This window comes from Cherax quadricarinatus, chromosome 57 (genome assembly GCF_038502225.1).
Source record: "Cherax quadricarinatus isolate ZL_2023a chromosome 57, ASM3850222v1, whole genome shotgun sequence".
Classification (NCBI taxonomy): domain Eukaryota; kingdom Metazoa; phylum Arthropoda; class Malacostraca; order Decapoda; family Parastacidae; genus Cherax; species Cherax quadricarinatus.
The window spans coordinates 10,664,407-10,692,169 of record NC_091348.1 but is presented as its reverse complement, the minus strand read 5'-3'; the positions used below and the strand labels follow the sequence as shown (position 1 = coordinate 10,692,169).

Genomic DNA, 27,763 nt, shown 5'->3' with positions numbered 1-27,763 from the left:
TCCCCTATAGATTTATATGCTTTCCATGTCATTCTACTTTGATCCATTCTCTCTAAATGACCAAACCACCTCAACAACCCCTCTTCTGCCCTCTGACTAATACTTTTATTAACTCCACACCTTTTCCTAATTTCCACACTCCGAATTTTCTGCATAATATTTACACCACACATTGCCCTTAGACAGGACATCTCCACTGCCTCCAACCGTCTCCTCGCTGCTGCATTTACCACCCAAGCTTCACACCCATATAAGAGTGTTGGTACTACTATACTTTCATACATTCCCTTCTTTGCTTCCATAGATAACGCTTTTTGACTCCACATATACCTCAATGCACCACTCACCTTTTTTCCCTCATCAATTCTATGATTAACCTCATCCTTCATAAATCCATCCACCGACACGTCAACTCCCAAGTATCTGAAAACATTCACTTCTTCCATACTCCTCCTCCCCAATTTGATATCCAATTTTTCTTTATCTAAATCATTTGATACCCTCATCACCTTACTCTTTTCTATGTTCACTTTCAACTTTCTACCTTTACACACATTCCCAAACTCATCCACTAACCTTTGCAATTTTTCTTTAGAATCTCCCATAAGCACAGTATCATCAGCAAAAACTAACTGTGTTAATTCCCATTCTGAATTTGATTCCCCATAATTTAATCCCACCCCTCTCCCAAACACCCTAGCATTTACTTCTTTTACAACCCCATTTATAAATATATTAAACAACCATGGTGACATTACACATCCCTGTCTAAGACCTACTTTTATTGGGAAGTAGTCTCCCTCTCTTCTACACACCCTAACCTGAGCCTCACTATCCTCATAAAAACTCTTTACAGCATTTAGTAACTTACCACCTATTCCATATACTTGCAACATCTGCCACATTGCTCCCTTATCCACTCTATCATATGCCTTTTCTAAATCCATAAATGCAATAAAAACTTCCCTACCTTTATCTAAATACTGTTCACATATATGCTTCAATGTAAACACTTGATCTACACATCCCCTACCCACTCTGAAACCTCCTTGCTCATCCACAATCCTACATTCTGTCTTACCTCTAATTCTTTCAATTATAACCCTACCGTACACTTTTTCTGGTATACTCATTAGGCATAATACCGAGTGGATCAATGGAGGTATGAAGAGGATATAGTATACAAGTACCATTCTCCTATCCCTGTCCTTGGGGCTTATATTAGAGAAAACAGAGTATAGCACAGGGCTATCTGTGATATACACTCGTACTGCACCATAAAACTGAAACAAAAAAGCTATTTTCGCTACATTGATAATCATACATAGCAGCATATGTGTAGAGAACCTAGGATAACACAAAAAAAAGTTGGACGATAATTAATGGAATTTACTTCTCAGCTATTAGCTGCCCCTTAGTGGTATATTTTCTTATAGTTCTTATGGTTGTATTCTTGTTTTTTGGTCTCATTTGATAGAATGGAAGATATATTACAGAAATAGATATGATTTTGATTGGTTTCATGACGAAAGTACCTTGAAATTGAGGTCAAAGCAGCAGAAGTGTTCGATTTTTGCCGATGTTCGGTGTAAACAAATTATATCACTCGTCTATTACATGTCAGCTGGTGGGTCTAATATGCTTTCACAAATGCGCTGATATTATTTATACCATTTTTACAATAATTTAGCAGTCTGCATAATAGCAAATCTTCTATTTTTGTGTGTGAATAAAAACTCAATATGGAAAACCCTCAAGGAAGGTTCTTTGATGTTGGTGAGGGTTTTTTGATCAAGTGTGAAAGGGTTAAAATTTCCGGGGGTCGCTGCTACTGTCTGGTGGCGCTACTTAGAGCAGAAGTCATTCCAATTTGTTTTTCTCTCCATTTACTGCTAAAACTTGCTCACTTTTAGCCCTAGCCATGGTTCCAACGAAAGGAAGTGTTTCTCGTTGTGTAAAGCGCAAACACCGTACATTATCCATAACAGATAAGGTTGAACTTCTGAAAAAACTTGACAGTGGTGTGTCTGTGAGGAACTTGTGTGAGTTATACAACATTGGCTCTTCAACAGCTTAGACATAAAGAAACAGAAAACAAAATTACTGAGTTTCTTTGCTAACAGTGATTCAAAGAAACAGATGTGTAAAAGGAAAACAATGAGGGAAGGAAAAAGTTCAGAGCTGGATTAGGTTTTGATGAAGCGGTTTAGGCTACGTGTAAGTGAAGGTGTTCAGCTGTCTGGAGCTCTGGTGAAGGAACAAGCCAAAATTTTTCATGAAGAACTAGGATTAGATTATGAATGTGATTACAGTGAAGGTTGGTTACAGTGTTTCAAGGATCAACATGGCTTAAAGTTTCATGCAGTGTGTGGTGAAAAACGTTCAGCGGACACAGAGGCAGCTGCTAAATTTGTTGGTGAGTTCGCCAAGTTAGTTTCAGATGAAAAATTAAGTCCTGAGCAGGTCTACAATGCAGATGAGACAGCACTGTACTGGAAATGTACACCAAGAACTCTGAGGACTGAGGATGCAGAATCACCAACAGGATATAAAGCATCGAAAGATCATGTCACTGTATTGGCATGCTCTAATGCCACAGGAACGCACAGATGCAAGTTACTGGTCATCAGTAAAAGTTTACGTCCCAGGGCTTCCAAAGGCATGACACAGTTTCCTGTGATTTACCGTGCCAACAAAAAAGTATGGATAACAACTGAAATTACAATGAATTGGTTTGAAAACCATTTTCTTCCAGAAGCAAGAGCTCACTGTGACTCTTGGTTTGGACCACAACTGTAAGATAATGCTTATTTTAGACAACTGTTCCGCACATCCGAAAGCAGAACTCCTGGTAAAGAACAACGCTTTCGGTGTCTACCTCCCACCTAACTGCACATCATTAACTCAACCCCAGGACAATGGCATACTACGTTCTTTTAAGTCTAGGTATCGCACCCATTTTATGAGGCTCCTACTGAGTGCAGTTAACTCTGGCAGACCAGTACACGAGTTTCTTAAGGAATTTAATGTGAGAGATATGGTTTACTGTGTTGCTAATGCTTGGAAGTCTGTAGAGGCATCCACACTGAAAAATGGATGGCATAAATTGTGGCCAGGGTTAATGTTCGAGACTGCACCTGGAGAAGACAATGAAAATGACTTTACAGGATTTAGGGCTTCAACGGAAAAGCAGATTATACATAGTCTGCTTTCTTTTGCCAGTGATCTGACTAATCCTGTTGCGAAGGATCTTGCATCGAGGATGGATGAAGATAATGTTGGGGAATGGATGAATGTAGATGAAGATGCAGCTACTGTGCATCATTATACTGACTCAGAAATTGTGCAGATGGTTGTAAATCCAGAGCAGCAAGCCAGTGGAGGAGAAAGCAGTGATGAAAATGAGGAAGCTATAGCAGAAAGAGTCTCAATTGATAGGTTAATTCAGTTGGCAGGTGAACTGCTAAAAGGTCTAGAGCAACGAAGCTTAATAAGTGAACAAGAAATAATGAATGTTTACATGCTGCAGGATAAACTAATCAAAGAAAGGCCAAAATATATGAAACAACTCAGCTTGAAAGATATGTTCAAAAAAATAGCTGAAAAGCATGCAACAGAAGAGTCACCACTTGAAAATCTAGTGCCTTCAATATCTGCTCAGCCTGATGTGCTACCACTGTCATCAGTTCCTGATATCTCAGTCACCTTCCAAGATGAAGATGGCAATCCTGACAGCCCTTCACCTCAAGACATGTAAATGTATTTAGCTGTAAATTTCCGCTATTCACTTTGGAAGCAGCAGTAGTGAACTTTCTTGTGTAAGTAAAGTTGGTTAACTTCATTAAGTGTATTCTAACCTAACCACTCTGTAATCCGCTCAGTCTCGTGATGCACGAGAATATGCTTTATTATGCTAATATCAACACTACAGCTTATTGCCTATCACAACTGATCTAATATGACATAATAAACAATATAAATAACATAAAACATGTTAAATACTCCAGAATGATAATATTTGGCATAATACTGAGCATTTCAATGGAGGTATGAAGAGGATACGAGATACAGATACCATTCTCCCATCCCTGTCTTGGGGCTTATACAAGAGAAAACGAAGTACATGTATAGCACAGGGCTAACTGTGATATACACTCGTACTCCACCATAAACATGAAACAAAAAAGCTATTTTCACTATATAGATTATCACACGTAGTAGCATATGTGTAGAGAACCTAGGATAACCCAAAAAAGTCAGACAATGTGCTTTGGGTTAGCCATATATGATTTTTGGTAAATATTCGATTCCCAGCCAGGGTAGAAACATTAGGCGTGGTTCTTTACGCCTGTTGTCTATGTTCATCCATCAGTAAATGGGTACCTGGGTGTTAGTCGACTGGTGTGGGTGTTATCCTGGGACAATGACCTAATTTGCTTGAAATACTCTGCATAACAAGTGGCTTTCTATACAGTAGTATGTCACTGATGTCAGCTATGTCTGTATCCCCATGTACATGTACATGTAGTATACTATTATTATTATTATTATTATTGTTATTTTCTCAATTGTTTGTTGGGTTATCTTATTGAAACTTGGGCAATGTATGATGGAAAGATACTTCTTAACATACACCAAAAATTAAAGAAATCAGACCATAAATAGCGGAGTTCACTTCTCAGCCATTAGTGGCCGTTTAGCGGTATATTTCTATGGTTTTTATGGTTATATTCTCGTTTTTTCGGTCTCATTTGGTAGAATGGAAGATATATTACAGAAATAGATATGATTTTGATTGCTTTCATGATGAAAAGTACCTTAAAATTGCGCTCACAGTAGCAGAAAAGTTCTATTCTTTAGCGAAGCTCAAGAGTAAACAAATGACGTCACAGTCCAATACCTGTCCGCCTGCCAGTCCAAATTCCAATACTGGGTTGACATTATTTATATACAGTGGACCCCCGCATACCGTTGGCATCACATAACGTTAAATCCGCATACCGATACATTTTATTGCTAAGATTTTGCCTCACATGCCGCTAAAAAACCCGCTCAACGCTATTCGTCCGAGACGCGTCTAATGTGCGGCCTGAGCCAGCCTCACACGTTTCGCCGGTGGCAATGTTTACCAGCCAGCCTCCGCGGTAACATCCAAGCATACAATCGGAACATTTCGTATTATTACAGTGTTTTTGGTGATTTTATCTGCAAAATAAGTGACCATGGACCCCAAGAAAGCTTCTAGTGCCAACCCTACAAGAATAAGGGTGAGAATTACTATAGAGATGAAGAAAGAGATCATTGCTAAGTATGAAAGTGGAGTGCGTGTCTCCGAGCTGGTCAGGTTGTATAGTAAACCCCAATCAACCATCGCTACTATTGTGTCCAACAAAACGTCAATCAAGGAAGCTGTTCTTGCCAAAGGTTCAACTGTGTTTTCGAAACAGAGATCGCAAGTGATGGAAGATGTTGAGAGACTCTTAATGGTGTGGATAAATGAAAAACAGATAGCAGGAGATAGCATCTCTCAAGTGATCATAAGTGAAAAGGCTAGGAAGTTGCATGAGGATTTAATTAAAAAAATGCCTGCAACTAGTGATGATGTGAGTGAATTTAAGGCCAGTAAAGGTTGGTTTGAGAGATTTAAGAAGCATAGTGTCATACATAGTGTGATAAGGCATGGTGAGGCTGCCAGTTCGGACCACAAAGCAGCTGAAAAATATGTGCAGGAATTCAAGGAGTAAATAGACAGTGAAGGACTGAAACCTGAACAAGTGTTTAATTGTGATGAAACAGGCCTGTTTTGGAAGAAAATGCCAAGCAGGACCTACATTACTCAGGAGGAAAAGGCACTCCCAGGACATAAGCCTATGAAAGACAGGCTTACTCTGTTGATGTGTTCCAATGCTAGTGGTGATTGCAAAGTGAAGCCTTTATTAGTGTATCACTCAGAAACTCCCAGAGCGTTCAGGCAAAAGAATATCCTCAAGGCTAATTTGTGTGTGCTGTGGAGGGCAAACAGTAAGGCATGGGTCACTAGGGACTTTTTCTATGACTGGTTACACCAAGCATTTGCCCCCAATGTGAAAGATTACCTAACTGAAAAGAAATTAGACCTTAAGTGCCTCCTGGTGTTAGACAATGCCCCTGGTCATCCTACAGACGTGGCAGAGCGACTTTATGGGGACATGAGCTTCATTAAGGTGAAGTTTTTGCCTCCTAATACCACTCCTCTCCTGCAGCCCATGGACCAGCAGGTTATTGCAAACTTCAAAAAACTGTACACAAAAGCTCTGTTTGAAAGGTGCTTTGTAGTGACCTCAGAAACTCAATTGACTCTAAGAGAGCTTTGGAGAGAGCACTTTAATATCCTCAATTGTGTAAACCTTATAGGTAAGGCTTGGGAGGGAGTGACTAAGAGGACCTTGAACTCTGCTTGGAAGAAACTGTGGCCAGAATGTGTAGACCAAAGGGATTTTGAAGGGTTTGAGGCTAACCCTGGGAATCCTATGCCAGTTGAGGAATCTATTGTGGCATTGGGAAAGTCCTTGGGGTTGGAGGTTAGTGGGGATGATGTGGAAGAGTTGGTGGAGGAGGACAATGAAGAACTAACCACTGATGAGCTGCTAAATCAACTTCAACAGCAAGAGGCCAAACCTGAGGAAACTCCTTCGGAGGAGGGGAGAGAGAAACTGAAGAAGTTGCCTACTTCAAAGATTAAGGAAATGTGTGGAATGTGGCTTAAAGTGCAAACCTTTTTTGATGACAATCACCCTAACACAGCTATTGCAAGCCATGCTGGTGACTATTACATTGACACTGTTGTGAAACACTTTAGGAAAGTCATAAAGGAACGAGAGGTACAGGCCACTATGGACAGATATGTTGTGCGACAGAAGTCCAGTGACTCTGAAGCTGGTCCTAGTGGCATTAAAAGAAGAAGGGAAGTAACCCCAGAAAAGAACTTGACACCAAGTCTTAATGGAAGGGGATTCCCCTTCTAAACACTAAGACTCTCTCCTCCTCCCATCCCATCAATCATCACCAGATCTTCAATAAAGGTAAGTGTCATGTAACTGTGCATGTTTTTTTCAGTTTGTGTGTATTAAAATTAATATTTCATGTGGTAAATTTTTTTTTTCATACTTTGGGGTGTCTTGCACAGATTAACTTGATTTCCATTATTTCTTATGGGGAAAATTCATTCGCATAACGATAATTTCGCATAACAATGAGCTCTCAGGAACGGATTAATATCGTTATGCGGGGGTCCACTGTAATTACAATAATGCAGCAGTCTGCATAACAGTAAATCTATTTTTTTGTGTGAATAAAAAATTCCAAATGGTAAGCAAGAGTAATATAAGAGGGGCCTGTAGCTGTGACTAATGAACAGAGAAAATGTTATTTTAGTGCCAGGAATGTCTGCATTGTTTATTCTGGACCCTATTTTAAAATTGGCATCTGTGAAATTGGCCAAATTGCCAATTTCTGACCACTTTATTGGGTAGTTGAAATAGGTGAATGGGCAGTTTCTTGTACTCAGTTGACAGACTAGAAGTAAGTAAGTTTATTCAGGTATACACAAATACAGTTACATAAATTATCATACATAGCAGTGTATGTATACAGAACCTAGGATAACCCAAAAAAGTCAGACAAAGTGACTTATTTCCAGTACCTGGCTTGGGCTTGCCATTATTTTTGGTAAATATTGTTTTTTTCTCAGTTGTTTGTTGGGCTATCTCATTGAAACTTGGGCAATGTATGATGGAAAGATGCTTCTTAACGTACACCAAAAATAAAAAAGACGGACGATAAATAAGGGAGTTCACTTCTCAGCCATTAGCCGCCTCTTTGTGGTATATTTTCATATGGTTTTTATGGTTGTATTCTCATTTTTTTTGGTCTCATCTGATAGAATGGAAGATATATTACAGAAATAGATATAATTTTCATTGCTTTCATGATGAAAAGCACCTTGAAATTGAGCTCAAATTAGCGGAAGTGTTCGATTTTTGCCAATGTTCAATGAACTTTGTGTAAGTCAAGTTGGTTAATTTTAATAAATGTATTCTAACCTAACCACTCTGTAATCCGGCAAACTCAGTAATCCAGCACACTACAGGTCCCATTGATGCCGGATTTGTGATGGAGGACCTGTATTCAGTTTTTTGATTTACAATTACAGCTCCAACCTAAGCACAGTTCAAGGGTTAACTTAATGATGACTTCTCCATTGCTGGAACTTGACAGGTTAAGTTTTGTGGTGGGTATAGGCCCAAATCAGTTTCTTAACTCAACAAATTTATGTTAGCTTATATACCCAGCAGCTTAGTTCTGTATCTCACAATTTACATTACATATTGCACTAACACCCTACATACAGAGTATGTATATCTTAACATCATATGCTACTGAATTACACCAAGCATAACCATATACAGGTCCGCCATCACAAATCCGGTAATCAGTTATTCGGTTCCTTCAGTTATTCGGCACTAATTTTGGCTAGCATAATTTCAAATTTCCAGGGTCGCCACACCAACCTGCTAGTACTGTTTGGTGGCGCTACTTGCTGCATAAGTCATTCCAATTTCTTTTTCTCCATTTATTGTTTTAACCCCTTCAGGGTCCAAGGCCAAAATCTGAAGTGGTGCTCCAGTGTCCAAGAAATTTTGAAAAAAAAAAAAAAAAAAAAAAAAAAATTATTTTTCTCACAGAATTAAAGAGCATATTTTTGTGAAGGTAATAAGACAAAAAAAAATTTCTGATCAGTACTTACCGAGATACAGTGCCAAGAAGTTTGTCCAAAATGATGTGGTGGCGGCAACATCGACGAATTCCACATACGCGCATTACTTTATTTAGCAGTTTTTTCTTTTCTTTTCCAATTTTTTTCTTTTCCTACTAATATTTGGGGCCTGAGAGACCAATACTGTATATAATGTATATATATAAACTCACTGTATTGAACACAATAACCGCACTAAAGTTATTATCATATTGTTTACCACTGTTGTTTATTACAATAAACATGCACAAATCTTGTATAATACTAATGTTCTATCATATATTTACATATTTACAATCACTGGACATGGTTTTAGAACTGCTGGAGCTTGTGGAACTCCTTGAAACAAGGCACCATGCACAGAGGCACCTTACATTCCTCACACATAAACCGAGTGTCTTTGCGTCTTTGTTGCCGTCGTTTTGTTTGTGCACAGACGATGCATCTCTTCTGAGCAAATTTCTTTTGAGTTGAAGGAAGCTGTATTATGAAATGATCACCTTCCCTCCTCAAACGCTTGGGTATATCCTGAGTAATTCGAGGACCTTGTTGTATAGCAGGTGTTCTTACCTGATACTTCATTATGAGTTGTCTGACAACAGACAAACAAAATTCACCATACGGTGGTCTGTTGCCAGTCTTTATTTGGTACATATTATATGCATTGAGCATTGAAATGTCCATGAGATGGAAGAAAAGTTTCATGTACCATTTGTAACTCTTACGAACACAATCAACAAAACCAATCTGCATGTCACATTTGTCAACCAAGTGCATGTTTTGTGTATAATCAATCACTGTCACTGGTTTTCGAATACGTTCATTAGTCACTCGATCAACTTTGCCACTGTCTTGCATTTCATTACGGTGAATGGTTGTCAACAATGTGACATCTCGTTTGTCATGCCACCGTAATGCCATGATGTCATTGGCAGTAAACACCTGCACGTCATCACCACGAGCACCTGCCTTGAGCCTGGGCATATGTTTACGATTAGAACGCACTGTGCCACACACATCTGTCTTGTTCACTCGCATGAAATCACTGGGCTTGTGTACCAGTTATCAGTATATAATGTATGCCCCTTACCAAGATAAGGTGCCATCATGTTACTCACTACGTCACCTGAGATACCCAATAACATCTTGGTATCTTTCAATGTTTTACTTCCCGTGTATACAACAATACCCAACACCAGGCCACTGTCAAAGTCAGAGTACACAGTTTTATACCAAAGCGTTTCCTCTTGCTCGGTATATACTGCTTGAATGACAGTCTACCTTTGAACAAAATCAAAGACTTGTCAATTACAAGATTCTTGAATGGATAAAAGTATATGCTGAACTTTTGTTTGAGATACATGAAAACATTTCTAATCTTGTATAACCTGTCACTTCTGTCAGGCCTGGTTTTGTCAGAGAAGTGCAACATACGTAACAGTAAGATAAACCTGTTCACTGGGATGATTTCACTGAAGACCAGGGTAGAAATTAGCCGATCTGTGGACCAGTATGCTTTTATATTATGCTTATAGACATGAGGCATAAGCATTATTGTTGCAAAAAGCAAATACATTTCTGCAACAGTCGTCTCTTTCCACCTGTGTAGTCTTGACTGTGGTGATATGATCGTATTTGCCATGGTGTACTCAAAATACTTATTACTTTCCCTGACAATAGTTTCCATCAATGGCTGGTCAAAGAATAATTCAAAGAATTCCAGTTCATTGGCCGTGGTTCCAAGGGGACAAGTAGGTAGAATTCCATTTTGAGAGTCATCAAAGTGGTGGGACTTGGGAACAAAATTGGGATTTTGCTGCCAATCCCAGATACGGTTTGCTGGTGGATACTGGACATCATAGGCTGGTTGTGCGGGTGGTTGTGGTTGTGGTGGGCTAGTGGCTGACGCTCCGCTTTGTCCATGAACTGAGTCAGCAGCGTGGGTCCCAGCCTGGGCTGGTGAGTCATGCATGGCGGTGCCACTACCATCACCACTACCACCATCTACTGATGCCTGTGGTCTATACATGCCAAGTGTAGCCACATCATCCTCACTCTCACTATCTAAACCTGGTGTAGAGCCACGGGATGTACTCCGTCCCCTGGGCACAGCATAGGGTACACTACCCGAGCGCATGCGGCGGCACACATACCGATGCTTCACTGGTGAATATGATTCCTCACTATCACTACTTGAATGATCGTCAAGCGCAATAAAATCACAATCCACGTCACTATCATCATCATTACTGAAGTCAGAGGCCTGGCCACGCGAAAATATTAGTTTTCTCTTGCGTTGAGGTACAACCGACCGTGAGTCACGAGTGCCCACACCAGAGGTAGAAGGTTGAGGATCGTCAGGGTTTTCTGCACTATTATCGATATCCTGGTCATTCCTTTCGGTCACTAACTGATCAAAGCCATAGAATTTGTCTTCATTTCCACTTCCATCAGTGTCAGAACTATCAGATAGGATGAGGAGAGTCCCAATTTTCCGGGGAGTGAGAGCTGACTTGCGACGAGGCATGGTGAACAAGGGTAACTGAGCCGGCGTTCCCACAATGCTATGCGGGCGCCTAGATTTTTTGTTTATGGCACACACCCACCACGCAGACCCGTTCTCTCACATGTAGACCTATGAGCGCTTTTGCGCTAAATTTGACGGCGCTAGAATTTTGGCATAGATCTACGGTTTGGACACTCAACGTGAAGCCATAGATCTACGGGACGGACCCTGAAAGGGTTAACCTGCTTACTTTTAGCCCTAGCCATGGTTCCAATGAATAAAAGAAATGCTTCTCATTATGTAAAGCACCTACACAGTACATTATCCATTAAAGATAAGGTGGCTTTGAAGCCACTGTCGGTTGCCATGAGCTCAGTCTCATGAAGCAGGAGAATATGCTTTATTATTACGCTAATATCAACACTACAGCTTATTTGCCTATCACAATTGATCTAATATGACATAAGAAACAATATAAATAACATAAAACATGTTAAATACTCCAGAATGAATAATATTTGGTATAACACCGAGCAGTTCGACAGAGTTATGAAGAGGATATGGTAAACAAATACCATTCTCCTATCCTTGTCTTGGTGGCTTATATTAGAGAAAACGGAGTATAGCACAGGGCTATGATATACACTCGTACTCCACCATAAACATGAAACAAAAAAGTTATTTCCTCTCTATAGATTATCACACATAGCAGCATATGTGTAGAGAATCTAGGATAACCCCAAAAAAGTCAACGTGGCTTATTTTTAGCACCTGGCTTGGGTTAGCCATATATGATTTTTGGTAAATATTCGATTCCCAGCCAGGGTAGAAACATTAGGCGTGTTTCTTTACACCTGTTGTCTATGTTTACCCATCAGTAAATGGGTACCTGGGTGTTAGTCGACTAGTGTGGGTGTTATCCTGGGACACTGACCAAATTTTCTTGAAATACTCAGCAAAACAAGTGCCTTTTCTAGGTAGTAGGTTGGTAGACAGCAACCGCCCAGGGAGGTACTACCGTCCTGCCAGGCGAGTGTAAAACTGAAGCCTGTAATTGTTTTACACGATGGTAGGATTGCTGGTGTCTTTTTTTTCTGTCTCATACATATGCAAGATTTCAGGTACGTCTTGCTACTTCTACTTACACTTAGGTCACACTACACATACATGTACAAGCATATATATACACACCCCTTTGGGTTTTCTTCTATTTTCTTTCTAGTTCTTGATCTTGTTTATTTCCTCTTACCTCCATGGGGAAGTGGAACAGAATTCTTCCTCCGTAAGCCATGCGTGTTGTAAGAGGCGACTAAAATGCCGGGAGCAAGGGGCTAGTAACCTCTTCTCCTGTATATATTACTAAATGTAAAAGGAGAAACTTTCGTTTTTCCTTTTGGGCCACCCCGCCTCGGTGGGATACGGCCGGTGTGTTGAAAGAAAGAAAACAAGTGCCTTTCTATACAGTAGTATGTCACTGATGTCAGCTAGGCCTGTATACCTTGTACATGTATGTGTAGTAAATATATTATTATTATTATTATTATTATTTTCTCAGTTGTTTGTTGGGTTATCTTATTCAAACTTGAGCAATATATGATGGAAAGATACTTTTTCACGTACACCAAAAATGAAAGAAATCAGGCCATAAATAGCGGAGTTCACTTCTCAGCCATAAGCGGCCGCTTAGCGGTATATTTTTGTATGGTTGTTATGGTTATATTCTCATTTTTTCAGTCTCATTTGATAGAATGAAAGATATATTACAGAAATAGATATGATTTTGATTGCTTTCATGATGAAAAGTACCTTGAAATTGTGCTCACAGTAGCGAAAATGTTCTATTCTTTAGCGAAGCTCAAGAGTAAACAAATGACGTCACCGTCCAATACCTGTCCGCCTGCCAGTCCAAATTCCAGTACGGAGTCAAGAATGGATTGACATTATTTATACAATTATTAAAATAATGCAGCAGTCTGCATAACAGTAAATCTTCTATTTTTTTGTGAATAAAAATTCCAAATGGTAAGCAAGAGTAATACAAGAGGGGCCTGTAGCCGTGACTAATGAACAGAGAAAACGTTTAGTGCCAGGAATGTCTGCATTGTTTATTCTGGACCCTATTTTGAAATTGGCATCTGTTGAAATTTGTATGAAATTGGCCAAATTGCCAATTTCTGACCACTTTATTGGGTAGTTGAAATAAGTGAATGGGCGGATTCTTGTACTCAGATGACAGACTAGAAGTAAATAAGTTTAATCAGGTATACACAAATACAGTTACATAGATTATCATACATAGCAGTGTTTGTATAGAGAACCTAGGATAGCCCAGAAAAGTCAGACAAAGTGACTGATTTCCAGTACCTGGCTTGGGATTGCCATATATGATTTTTGGTAAATATTTTTTTTCTCAGTTGTTTGTTGGGCTATCTCATTGAAACTTGGGCAATGTATGATGGAAAGATACTTCTTAACGTACAACAAAAATAAAAAAGACGGACGATAAATAAGGGAGTTCACTTCTCAGCCATTAGCCGCCTCTTTGCAGTATATTTTCATATGGTTTTATGGTTGTATTCTCATTTTTTGGACTCATTTGATAGAATGGAAGATATATTACAGAAATAGACATGATTTTGATTGCTTTCATAACGAAAAGTACCTTGAAATTGAGCTCAAAGTAGCGGTAATGTTCGATTTTTGCCGATGTTCAATGAACTGTGTAAGTTAAGTTGGTTAATTTTATTAAGTGTATTCTAACCTAACCACTCTGTAATTCGGCAAACTCGGTAATCCAGCACACTACAGGTCCCAATGATGCCGGATTTGTGATGGAGGACCTGTAGTAGTACATGTACTTTATAAAATTTAAAAATTAGGTATAGAATTGAACATCTTGTACTAAAAATAATTCACCTTCCTTCGAGTTTTTTTTTTACCACTGTTTTAAATTCATGTTATTATTTAGAGGGGTGAAGCAGTGGAATGGATTATTAAAAGAAGAGGTACTACATGCCACAACCATTTGAAATTATATAATGAATTATTTACTAAGGATGGGACACCAAAAGCATACCTCTGATTCTGTAGCTACAAACTGACAATTACAAAATCCAAAATCAAACATCACAGTAAGACCTCCTGATGACCTGACAAATCAAAATATTATATATCAGAAGCTACTCACTGTAGACACTCAGCCCCCCTTAGGACCCACCATGTGAATGTCTGCTCAGTAAATATCTGTTTTCTTATCACTATCTACATGGTAGATGAAACAACTACAATATAACCATAACAGTGACTGTGCAACTTTGCAGTACAAATTAAAACAATTAAAAAATAAGAAGAGTTTATGTCATATCCATTCTGTATTGGCCTTTATAATAAATCATGCCATAAAAAGAAAAAAATATCTTATATATTATGTATAAAGATGGGTGAGTTTTGGGTAGCAAGTCTAGGTGCTTACACATTACAGGACGGTGCAGGAGCTCTTCTCACGGAATGGGTTGGCCTTCTGAGAGGTGAAGCCGACCAGAAGGTAGTCCTCTGCCTCGTGTTCCGAGATGTACCTCTGTCGCAATAATCACAGGGGCATCAGCGCGGTGCTCACACATAACCAAGATCATCTCTCCAGATATCTTCTATGTAACCAAAGTTAATCACATTTATGTGTTTCGTTATGCTGCCAATTGTTTTAATGTCGCTGTGCAGGAAAGTATTTAAATTACCATCACTTACCTCATCTTATACACAGTCCATATAGTCTAGTATTTTGTACATTACAAAATACTCTTGTGCTTTGTTGGTAAACACACACATTGTATTTCCTAAACTAATTTCTGCACAGCCACCCTTTTGAACATCAGGCACAATATTTCCTCAATTGCTAGCATGCATGACTAAAGTATATGCACAAATGTTTATGTGTCATATAAATACATGCAGGTACACACAGGTATACCTAATGTATGCCTGTACATATACTCTCACAAAAAAAAAAAAGTAAACATATACAAAGGCACAAAACAATGCTAACAATGTCCTGTACGGTATTACCTAAACATTATCCAAACAAATGCACATTGCAAAATACATACATATTCACAAGCATAAAACATTTGCATATCTTCAGTTATCCAGTAAAAATGTATGTATGTATGAAGTGCAAGCAAGGTAACATTTTTGAAGGGGTTTAAGGAAACTGGTTAGTTGGTGGGAAATACAGTGCCTACATTCTGAAGGATGGGTGACAATGCTGTAGGCTAGAGGGGTCAATTAAATGATTTAGAGGAACTTGTCAACTTTCCTCTTGAAGATGGGTCTGTTGGAAAGTCCTCCTCTACATTTAAAGATTTTGTAAATCCTTGGACCCTTTATGCTCAAATTATCCCTTAGTACAGCATACTTATTGCTCCCGTGCTCTTCACTGGGATATTTTCCACCGTGTAACAAACCTTTTGACTCGTAAGGGGTTATTTCAATGTACAAATTTGGAACCAATTCCAGTATTGTTTGGTTGTAAAGCTGATGATTATTTTTTTTCTTTTTTTTCCAAGAAAGGCAGCTTGGGGATTTTTTTGTAGACTGCATTAGGTATCATGGTTCCTCTAGGGAGTAAAAACTATACTAAATCTACAGTAAAAAAAACTTTTTGTTCCAATATAATACCGACGCTCTTATAAGGCAAGTAAGCATGCACTACAGACATGCATAGGCAAGTACTTGCACACCCCACAAGCACACCCATACACACACTTTCTTAACCCATTCCTGGTATTTTTTAACACAACGCACTCCTACTGAGGAAATAAATGCTCAAGGTCTTCTGTGCTAAATATTATGTGCAAATTTTTAAATAATAGATTTAAGATAAGTTAAACTGCAAGGAAACCAAGCAGACTCCTTTTTCCCTGGAAGACAACCCTAACTATCCAATACTCAGCTGACTGCTTGATAATTTCCAAAGGAATAATCCAAGAAAACTTGCAAACTGGAGACGAAAGTGGGCAACATTTAGATCCATCCAGAACCATTGCCAGGATCACTACTCAAATGGTTCAGGACAAACTGAAACATGGTCCAGTGTCCTCTCCAATTCAAAGTTTATGAATTATTTCAGCCACAGTACTGTGACTTTCACTCTTTAAATGAGGTTGGATTATGACAGCAATGCATGAAACAAGTAAACAATACAATAAATACAGTACTGTATAGGGATAAACATTCAGGTGATTAAATGGACAAGTAGTTAAAGGTTCTCTGCTATTCCCTTTGCCTTAATTTTAGTGTATGATATATCAATTATAAATGCTAAATGTTTCCTTTTAAAACTTATGTGCAAAGATATTCCTCTCAAAATTTGTGTAGTGGCTAAATACTACCAAAGATGAATGAGACACCAATCTGTATATCCTGCATGCACCTCCCAACTTCAGCATTGGTATCTGTATCCATGAGACTGATTTAGAAAACCTAATCCAGTGGACACTATACCTTGAGATGGTTGATTGCTTCCGAGGTTTTCATGCGGTCTATATTAGCTTCTCGCTGCAGTTGTTCCACGAGGACGCGTAACTGTTGGTGACTTGACATCTGCAAGAAAACAAAGTTGATAAAATATTTTTTTCAGAAATGTTTCAAATTTTTTGTGAACTTTTTAGCAATATACTTTGCTGGTTATCTAAAAAAAAAAAAAAAAAAGGTTTTAAATCGAATTAACTTCATATTATAAAAATTTTTTAGGGGTGTGTGACATGGTCTTTAATGTTGTAGTGAAGGCAACGCTGGAGACAGTGAAGATATTATGTTGAAGATATCATGTGGTACTAATATTATATAAAGAATTATGAGTAAAGAAATTGAAATGGACTGATGGAGCAGATGAGCTGTTGAAGTAGTTTTGTCATTTGTAAAAGATGAAGGAAGATGGCTGACTAAAAGTGAAACTCTGAGGTGGATAAATTATATGAAAAATTTTCACCAAAACTAATTTATAAACTTAATCTAGTCTTCCTAAAATTAGCATACAGTAATAAGATATAGCTTTTTGACAGGTCAGCCTAAAATCAGGCTGACTTATCTAAGGTCAGCCTTATTTTAGTTTGTAATATTAAATATCAATAGTGTATAATGATTTGTTTGGCAAAATAATGCTCATTGAATAAGCTAAGTTGGCATATTTTGCTTAAAAAAACAATGTACACAAAAAAAATTGAAAAATCAGCTAAAAAATATTCAATTACTATTTGCATTACAAAACAAGGAACAACTTTAGAGTATACTCACATGTCGACTGTATAGCATGATGAAGGATTCTTTCTTGTATATAGTATGTACTACAAAAAAAATTAAGACCCTTCAATTTAAAGAAAAAATTCAGTAAATTTGCTTCACATTCTTTTGACTTTAGAATGTCCATTATATGAAAGTTCACCTTAACTTTGATGACCAACAAAATACTTTGCTTATTTAGTGAATACTAGGAGACTCACTTTCCTTATCAAATGTACTGTACTACACTCAATAAACCAACAGTAAGGAAATACAATCTGTCAGCTTGAAAGTATACCAACTGTGCTACACCTTATGAAACACTGTACTATACTAGCCTTCCTTACTACACATGTAATAAAACAATGTAATCTTCACAATGAGCTTTTCTTTAAATGTTAACTCCTAGTACTGCACAAACTACAACACCTGGCCAATGTGTTAAAAAAATATTTGAAAGAATGCAAGGAGAATGACATCAGTAATCAAGAGAGAAGTGACAGTGAATGAACTAAAGTGGGAGAAAGATAAAGGCAACTACTGGGAGAAAGGTGGGCTAGAGAGAGTACAGGAAGTGAGGAGGTTCAAGAGGTATGGGGAAAATTTAAGATGTAGTGCAAGAGTGTACAGCAAAAGTTTGTGTATAAGGAGGTGGGTGTGGGTGGGTTGAGGAATGATTGGCGAAGAAAAAAAAAAGATGCAAAATGGGTGATGAGCAAGTGCAACTGGGTAGGAAGGATATCCTATAAGAGGGGCCTATGGTGGATGTGAGGAAAAGTGTAAAAGGAAGTGGATAAAATGCAAGGAGAAAAAGCAGCTAGGACAGATAGAATTAAGACACTGATACAACACTTTTAATATTATGGGCAAAATCTACTGGCAAAATTGTACTTTTAACTTTTTAATTTTCAATATTTATTGCAGTATATCTGTAGATATGGAGGAGGTGAACATATTCGGATATCTGGGAGTGGACGTATCAACAGATGGGTCTATGAAGAATGAGGTGAATCATAGAAGTGATGAGAGAAAAAGGGTGAGTGGTGCACTTAGGAGTCTGTGGAGAAAAGAACTTTGTCCGTGGAAGCAAAGAGGGGAATGTATGAGAGTACAGTTATACCAACACTCTTATATGGATGTGAAGCATGGGTGGTGAATGTTGCAACAAGGAGAAGGCTGGAGGCAGTGGAGATGTCATGTCTAAGGGCAATGTGTGGTGCGAATATAATGCAGAGAATTCGTAATCTGGAAATTAGCAGGAGGCACGGGATTACTAAAACTATTATCCAGAGGGCTGGGGAAGGGTTATTAAGGTGGTACAGACATGTAGAGAGAATGAAACAAAATAGAATGACTTCGAGAGTGTATAAATCTGTAGTGGAGGGAAGGTGGGGTAGGGGGTCAGCCTAGGAAAAGTTGGAGGGAGGGGGTAAAAGAGGTTTTGTGTGCAAGGGGCTTGGACTTCCAGCAAGCATGCGTGAGCGTATTTGATAGGGGTAAATGGAGACGAATGGTTTTTAGGACTTGACATGCTGTTGGAGTGTGAGCAGGCTAACATTTATGAAGGGATTCAGGGAAATCAGCAGGCCAGACTTGAGTCCTGGGAAGTACAGTGTCTGCACTCTGGAGAGGTGTTAATGTTGCAGTTATATAACTGTAATGTAAGCACGCATCTGGCAAGACAGTGATGGAGTGAATGATGAAAAACTTTCTTTTTCGGGCCACCCTGCCTTAGTGGGAAACAGCCGATGTGCTAATAATAAAAAATAAAAATCTGTAGATCATGGTTACAGTAGTATATTAGGTGTACAGTACTTTGGTGCTTTTTTCTCTGCTATTTTTTTAACATTATTCTGATTTAAAGGACACTTGGACAATCCCCCAATTTGTCCATTATATTGAGGGTTTCCTCTATAGTGATGGAGTGGTTGCTGCATTTGTTCAAGACATGTAAGAATGAAAGGTACTTAAGGATAAGATTGGCATACAGTAAGTAGGTGGGGATGATGCAGTCAGATGGTAATCTGAATTGTAATGTCAGCACACCTCTGGCAAGACAGCAACTGAATGAATGTTGGTGAATGCATTTCCTTCTTTGGGTCACTCTGCCTAAGTGGGAGATAGCCACTAATGTAAAAAAAAAAAAAGTATTGAAGAATAAACCATTGATATTAGAATTTATTTGTCCACCTTCATAAATTTGAATGATGTCTTCGATACCATCAAGTGAAAAATGCATCACTTTGTAGTATCACAAGCATGGATGTCATCACCCAAATGTTGCAATTAAAACAGTCATGTACAACGGTCAGAAAATAAGATTAGCTAATCTGATTTATTTATGAGGACACAGGCTCATAATGTACATAATGGAGATCTTCACAACTAATTTTTACCCATATCAAATATGGCTAACTCTCAAGGAGTTACTGTACAGGGTTAGTTATAAAGTATTATTTTCCAAATTGTCCAACTCCCACCTAAGACACCAGTCCTGAGGACTATCAATATTCCATTTGAAGGATCAATGCCCAAGGATCAATAACCATCAATGTTCTCAAACTAATTACTGATTTACAGAAAAAAACACCAATCAAAACTTTTAATTATCACTTTGAATGACAACAAACCCTCTGTATTCAAATTCCTAATATCAATGAACAGCACACTCAATCCCCAAAAAAAAGTCTACTCACTCTAATCTCAGATGCTTACACAATTCTGTGGGATGCCCAAGCTCATATCACTGAAAACCTTCACACCTTCCTTCCAGCCCTTTCTGGGATGTCTCCACAATTTCTATCCATTAACAATAAATTTTTGCAGGATATTTGGGAGACTCTTTGTTTCTACTAATGAGGATTCAATTATGGTAAGGAAACTACCAGGTAATTTTAAAGAAAATTAAGAATATTCTCTGGAATCTCAATGAAGATTCAAACTAGAGAGCATTTGATTACCAGCTTACAAAAGACACCCTGTCACTGTATCCCAGGAATTCTACAGATCTTAAACAAGATTCTGTATTTTTTAGTGTATAACTACCAGTATTTACACAGAATAACACAGAAATATGAATAGCAGAAAAACAGGTTACAGTTTAAGTGAAATGGACTGGTAGGATTACTAGCCTTAAACATTACTTTACATGAGCTATTTTTAACACAACAATTACCAAATTTTCTCCTGAAATGTTTAATCCCATTATGTCTACAGGGTGTAGTGTAAACTACTCTACCAAAAATATTTATTTATATATTTGGCTGCATTGATTTGCATTTAATACACTGGGTGCAGAAGCAAGTTGACAAGCTTGTGGTGTGGTAAAAATTTCATTGAGTAATTTAAAAAAAAAATTCATTTTAAAAGACTGCAGGATGAACAGAAAATTACAAACTTAAGCCACACATTATATGCAAAAAATGAAAACTAAATGTGTGTGTGTGTTTTCTATTTAGAAAAATTATGTCACATGGATAAAAAAACAAAACTTGAAGAAATCCATCACATTACTGCAAGATTGTTTTATATATTACAAAAAGAATTACTGGATTATGTAAATGCTAACAGTACCAGATGAGACACCAATAATACTACACAAACAGTGAGAGATAGTGGAATGAAATCCAAGAGAAAGTAATGTGTAAATGCTACGACCCTAAGAAACTTTACAAAATTTATAAATTCAACACTTAAGATGGGGCAGCACATGTGTAGCTTTGCACCCATAACTACTAGTAGGTAATCACAAACAAGTAATTCTCTGTCTCTCTCAAGTGTCACTAACAACTGATCCCTCACAATGTCTGCCCACTCACTGGCAGCAGAGGCAAGTTCTGGTAGTCACCCCTCCCTCCTTACCTCCCCCACTACAGCTTCCTCCTACCAATAACTGACAGGAACAGGAACTCTCTAGCACCAGCACACTGGCATCCTATCCATTCCAGATGGTCAAACAAATTGTCAAATTGAATATGAATACTGTGTATCAGGTTCACTTGATGTGTATGTTCATAAAATGTAATTATTGATTCCATGTACAGTATATCAGAAGCTATGGATGTACTATATCATACAATATTACATTCAATATAAGACTGACATATCTACAATCAAGCAGATGAATCAGAAACATATGCAACATTTGGGTATCATTATTTTGTAGACAAAAGGAAAACTGTAGATGATGAAGTAATCAGTCCCTACTCCTAGACTGAGGGACTGATTACCTCCACTTCTACAGTCTTCCATATATGTACATATACAAAATGGATACCTAGATGCCGCAAACGCTTGTCTAATTTATCAACTTCAATGTTTGTTGAAAGCATTCTAGATTCATCATATAAGTAAGTACTGCTACATAACTTCTACTTTCCTGAACTTGAGGCTCTATGGATAAATGCCCTTTCCTCAAAACAGGCAACAATTAACCTCTCAACATGTATAAGTTAATAATGAACCACTTCAACACCACACACATGAACCCACAATCTTTCTCTAGCAACCTCTTAACCATTTTTTATTTAATTAACATCATTAGACAAACCCCACTGTGTAAGGCAATCAATGATTCTTCAATGTAAATGCAATTAAAACAAAAGAAAAACACTGACCAGAGCCAGAAACCTAGACATATACTCATATCGTAAAAACATGAGATTACATCCCCTAATCATAAAAATAATATCAACCAAAAGCTTCCTAATTTTTTTACTACTGTGCATTAACAGACTACTTGACCTGAAAATGGCAGTTCTATTATAAAATTTAGTTAAATGTCAATAAAATCTGAATAATGGACAAGCAGTTTTGCATAAATTTAAGTGTAAGCATATGTAAGAGAAAAGTCGTTGTTGTATAAACAAGAATAAATGAATCATAACACCTCCACACTGAGGAAATGAAAATGTAAACCAAAACAGACTGTTTGACCTGAGGTTTAGCAACACTCACATAATAATGATAATTTTGAGGATAACAAGAACTACATAAGAAGGAAGCAGCATGAAAGGAGAGGCCAAGGCACAGTCAGAGGAAGTAGTCAATAAACTACTCATTGAGGCATCCTGCATCCTGGAGACTCCTGTATGGTCCCATGCACACAAATATAAACTACATATATACATACATACATACACAACACAAATACTTAAAACACACACACACACACAAGCTAATATATACAGTACATAAAAATTCCTCACAAACTAAACAACCTGCTATAACCTATTATTATATCTCATAATTTGTTGTTATATCCCTCATTAAGCACTAGTATACAGACCAGGTAAAATATTACAATTCTGAATGATTTAGAATTTTTTTTAATATATACATGTACACTGGTCGTCGCATACCGAGGCAGGGTGACCCTAAAAATAAGAAATGTTCTCAGAAAGTTTTTTCTTCTTTTTATATTTAGTAATTTATATAGAAGGGGTTACTAGCCCCTTGTTCTTGGCATTTTAGTCACCTCTTATGACATGCATGGCTTATGGAAGGAGGAGTCTTCACTTCCCCATGGAGTTAATTTAGAAATATCAGCATCATAAGTTTGAAAGGATCTGTACTAACATGATGACTTTGAGAAACAGCACAGTTTATCTAATTTAAAACTCAATGTATCCCTCACTCTTTATTTTATGCCTCAGCAAGCACCAGCAAACAGACCAGTGTAATACTGTATTAGGATTGTGTAAAAAAAAAATCACCATTTTAATTAATCAGAGTTCGTAGTCTCTTACTCCCCCAGATGTCTACTGTCAATCAGTCTCTCGCTCTCCCAGTCTTGCTCACTCTTTATTAAGACTCTTTCCTTCAGTCTTTCTTACTTTCACTCACCTGATCCATCATGATGTTGTTGAGTGTGTATTCCACTGCGGTACGCACAATCTTGCTGGCGACAGAGGACGGGGCTTAGCCAAAGTGATGTGTAGCGCCCTGTGAGGGGGGGGGGAGCGCAAGTGGGTAATACATGGTATACACCCCTGCCACATGACGACATACATAACTCATCAGTATATAAAATATGTACACCCAACTATAGGGTATACACTCAACACCGCATGATATAAACCAGACCAGAGGGCATGCACCCAGAAACATAATATACACTCAACCATAATATTCACTGAGACTCAACACACCCAGAAATTTGACATACACTCAGAGATGTGATACACAGTACTCTTCAAAACATGTCACATTGAAATCAACCAAAAAAATAATCTTGCGGAGTACATACATAGCATATGCACTAAAAATGGAAGAGAAGGAACTCATGCCAAAAACATTTGGAAATGTGTGCACATACTTACAATTTGTACTCCAACAGCCACCATTATCAATATGGAAATGACACAAAACTGCTGGGTATACAATTTTTTCTACCACATCACAAGGAAATCATTTAAAAATACAAATCCTGAAAACACACCACAACAATATAAAACTGTTGAACTAAGTTAACCCTTTGACTGTCGCAACCCCCAATCCTGAGGTGTCTCCTGGTGTCGCAAAATTTAAAAAAAAAAAAAATTATTTTTTCTTATGAAATGATAGAGAATCTTTTCCCGATTGTAATGACACCAAAAAAAACGAAATTTGATGGAAAACTGACGGAATTATGCTCTCGCAAAGTTAGCGACCTCGGCGCTGTTTACAAATCGGCGATTTCGCCCTATTTTCGGCTAATTCCATTGTTCCAGTCGCCCAAACTAATAGCTATTTCCTTAGAACTCCATTTTTTCTATCAATTGAGTACAAGAAACTGCCCATTTACCGATTTCAACTACCTAATAATGTGGTCAGAAATTTGCAATTTGGCCAATTTCACGAAAACTAAAAAATATGACAATTTCAAAATAAATTCCAAAATGAACAATGCAGACATTCCTGGCTCTAAAATAACATTTTCTTTGCTCATCAGTCATGTCTCCAGGCCCCTCTGATATTACTCTTGCTTTCTATTTTGAAGTTTTATTCAAACAAAAAATAGAAGATTTACTGTCATGCAGACTACTGCAATGCTGTAATAATTGTATAAATAACATCAACCCATTCATGACTACATATTAGAATGGCTAGTTGGACATTTATTGGACAATGGCATCATTTGTTTACTTTTGAACATTGGCAAAAATCAAACATTTCCCCTAATTTAAGCTCAATTTCTAGGTTCTTTTTATAGCAAAATCAATCAAAATCACCTCTATTTCTATAATATGTTTTCCAATCTATCAAATGAGACCAAGAAAACGAGAATACAACCATAAATACTATACGAAAATAGACCACAAAGTCGGCATTTTAATTAAAAAAACGGTCGGAGTTTTTTTTTTCTCATTATGCACTGCGTGCTCCAGGATTTTTTTTATATGGTGCACACTGACCACACAGACCCATTCTCTCACATGTGGGCCTACCAGCTTTCTCCTGCTTGATTTGAAGCCGCTAGAATTTATGAGTACAGTGGACCCCCGCATACCGTTGGCCTTACGTAACGTTAAATCCACATACCGATACATTTTATCTCTAAGATTTTGCCTCGCATACCGCTAAAAAACCCGCTCAACGCTGTTCGTCCGAGACGCGTCTAATGTGCGGCCTGAGCCAGCCTCACATGTTCCGCCGGTGGCATTGTTTACAAGCCAGCCTCCGCGGTAACATCCAAGCATACAATCGTAACATTTCGTATTATTACAGTGTTTTTGGTGATTTTATCTGCAAAATAAGTGACCATGGGCCCCAAGAAAGCTTCTAGTGCCAACCCTGTGGTAAAAAGGGTGAGAAATATTATCGAAATACTGTGGTACCATGGTCAACTGCTGATGCTGCTGCTGCTGTAGCACTGTCAGCTGCTGCTGCTGTAGCACCGTCAGCTGCTGCTGCTGCTGTACCACCATCAGCTGCTGCTGCTGCTGTACCACCGTCAGCTGCTGCTGCTGCTGTAGTACCGTCTGCTGCTGCTGCTGCTGTAGCATTGTCTGCTGCTGCTGTAGCACTGTCAGCTGCTGCTGCTGCTGTAGCACTGTCAGCTGCTGCTGCTGCTGTAGCACCGTCAGCTGCTGCTGCTGCTGTACCACCGTCAGCTGCTGCTGCTGTAGTACCGTCTGCTGCTGCTGTAGCACTGTCAGCTGCTGCTGCTGCTGTAGCACTGTCAGCTGCTGGTGCTGCTGTAGCACTGTCAGCTGCTGCTGCTGCTGTACCACCGTCAGCTGCTGCTGCTGCTGTAGTACCGTCTGCTGCTGCTGTAGTACCGTCTGCTGCTGCTGTAGTACCGTCTGCTGCTGCTGTAGCACTGTCAGCTGCTGGTGCTGCTGTAGCACTGTCAGCTGCTGCTGCTGCTGTACCACCATCAGCTGCTGCTGCTGTAGTACCGTCTGCTGCTGCTGTAGTACCGTCTGCTGCTGCTGCTGCTGCTGTAGTACCGTCTGCTCCTGCTGCTGCTGTAGTACCGTCTGCTGCTGCTGTAGCATCGTCTGCTGCTGCTGCTGTAGCACTGTCAGCTGCTGCTGCTGCTGTAGCACTGTCAGCTGCTGCTGCTGCTGTAGCACCGTTGTTGGTGTGGCTTATTGAGAATACCAAGAAACAATTAACCCCAGAGGGTTAGCCACCCAGGATAACCCAAAAAAGTGTCATCGAAGACTGTCTAACTTATTTCCATTGGGGTCCTTAATCTTGTCTCCCAGGATGCAATCCACACCAGTCGACTAACACCCAGGTGAACAGGAAAAAACGCCTGGAACTAGTGCTCATATTGGTGAATTTAAAGCCTGCAAAGGTTGGTTTGAGAGATTTAAGAATCGTAGTGGCATACACAGTGTGATAAGGCCTGTTCTGGAAGAAAATGCCAAACAGGACCTACAGTACTCAGGAGGAAAAGGCACTCCCAGGACACAGTGTCTCATCAGTCATTGCTGCATCTTAATAAAGGTAAGTGTCATTTATTCTTCATTTAGTAGAGTAGTACATGCACAATATATACTGTGCATGTACTACTCTACTATTGTGCATGTATCCTTCTCTTTGTGTGTAGGAAAATGTATAGTATTTCATGTGGTAAATTTTTTTTTTCCATACTTTTGGGTGTCTTGCACGGATTAATTTGATATCCATTATTTCTTATGGGGAAAATTCATTCGCATAACGATAATTTCGCATAACAATGAGCTCTCATGAACGGATTAATATCGTTATGCGGGGGTCCACTGTATATATACGTCAAACACGGTACCTCGTAAGACGTATATATACGGCCGCGACAGTCAAAGGGTTAAAATGCAAATACACGTGCAAACTGCGAGTCACAACAACTCGTTGCTCATTGCATGAAATTATAGCCTTCAATATACTTTAGTTATGAAATTACATTAAAATACTACATAATTTATTGCTGTATTACACAACAGGGAAATCCTTTGCTGCAAATATACATACAGTATTGTCAACATTCAAAAAAAATATACAAAACTCCTAAACAAATTTTTTAAAAACATTTATATGCAGTGACCAATCAGCCATCAGCACTCTATTATGGAAATGATGTGAAATTATTATGCAATTCTTTTTCACATCATACAAGTTATTTACAAATAAAGAAAAATTAATTGTAAACAGCAGAAAATGAAAATGTGTTAATTATACAGGTACAAAGCCAATTCTCTGGCATTCCTGGTTCCTAGGTCTTGCTAGAATATCAATTCTGCCAGATCACAAGAGGTCATGTAATAATATTAATACACTGTAATACACTTCTGACCTGCTAATTATACACCACCCTTTACCCAATATGTTCATACTGAGTGTATCTTCATTTTGTGATGTAAAGAGAGCCCACATTTGTTTGATTGGAATGCCCTTACCTCACAGGCACAGGTGGAAATGTTGGGCATTTCCTTACACCTGCTGTCCCTGTTCACCCAGTAGTACGTACCTGGGTGTTAGTCAACTGGTGTGCATCACATCGTAAGAGACAAGATTGAAGGACCCCAATGAAAATAAGACAGACAGGCCTCGATGACATACTAACTTTCTTGGGTTATCCTTAGTGGCTAACCCTCCAGGTTAAAAATCCAAAGAAATCTTATCTTACCTCATATTTATGTTGTAGTTACGGATGGATTATTAACGTTAGTTTTTCTCTGTTAGTTTTTAACCAACTACATTCACATTTTATGATCACT

General features: G+C 38.4%; 1 long non-coding RNA gene across 2 annotated transcripts in view; it reads right to left on the bottom strand.

The window, feature by feature from the left end:
- Positions 1–27,763, bottom strand: part of LOC128693461 (uncharacterized) — a 110,151-nt gene that overhangs the window by 53,296 nt on the left and 29,092 nt on the right. For both annotated transcript variants that reach the window (XR_011393592.1, XR_011393593.1), the window contains exons 3-5: positions 23,421–23,519; positions 16,800–16,898; positions 14,773–14,877 (exon numbers count right to left, since the gene is read on the bottom strand). This is a non-coding gene — a long non-coding RNA (uncharacterized lncRNA). The remainder of the gene's footprint in view (positions 1–14,772; positions 14,878–16,799; positions 16,899–23,420; positions 23,520–27,763) is intronic.